At 56.7% G+C, this 312-nt stretch overlaps 1 protein-coding gene across 1 annotated transcript in view; it reads right to left on the bottom strand.

Annotated features, from left to right (window-relative positions):
* IARS2 (isoleucyl-tRNA synthetase 2, mitochondrial) overlaps positions 1-312 on the bottom strand; it is an 83,943-nt gene that overhangs the window by 75,384 nt on the left and 8,247 nt on the right. The window lies entirely within an intron of this gene.

The following is a 312-nucleotide window of genomic DNA, read 5'->3' as shown; positions in this document are numbered from 1 at the left end:
TAGATCATATTGCTCCCCTCCATGACACCAGCTCTCTACAGCCTCTGCCCCTCCCTCCCTACTCCCCCATCTTCTGCCCAAGAGTGAATCCAGCCTGAAAAGGAACCAAGCTGAGCCTGACAGTAAGGTGGGGGAAGGGGGCAGAAGCTGCAGAAGGCAAACAGAGGGAGTGGGACAGGGGAGAAGTGTAGGAGAGTGCTGTGGAAATGACTCTGGCCCCAACCCAGACTCAGGCATGCTTTGTATATGAACCTAAGATGAGGGTCCTTTCCCCTCTCCCCCCCCCCCGCCATGTTGACTGGGGGGAACCTT

The sequence above is a fragment of the Gavialis gangeticus genome, unplaced genomic scaffold (genome assembly GCF_001723915.1).
Source record: "Gavialis gangeticus isolate Ggan-Ray unplaced genomic scaffold, GavGan_comp1, whole genome shotgun sequence".
Taxonomy (NCBI): domain Eukaryota; kingdom Metazoa; phylum Chordata; order Crocodylia; family Gavialidae; genus Gavialis; species Gavialis gangeticus.
The sequence above is the reverse complement of the archived record's forward strand: the minus strand, read 5'-3'. Positions and strand labels throughout refer to the sequence as shown.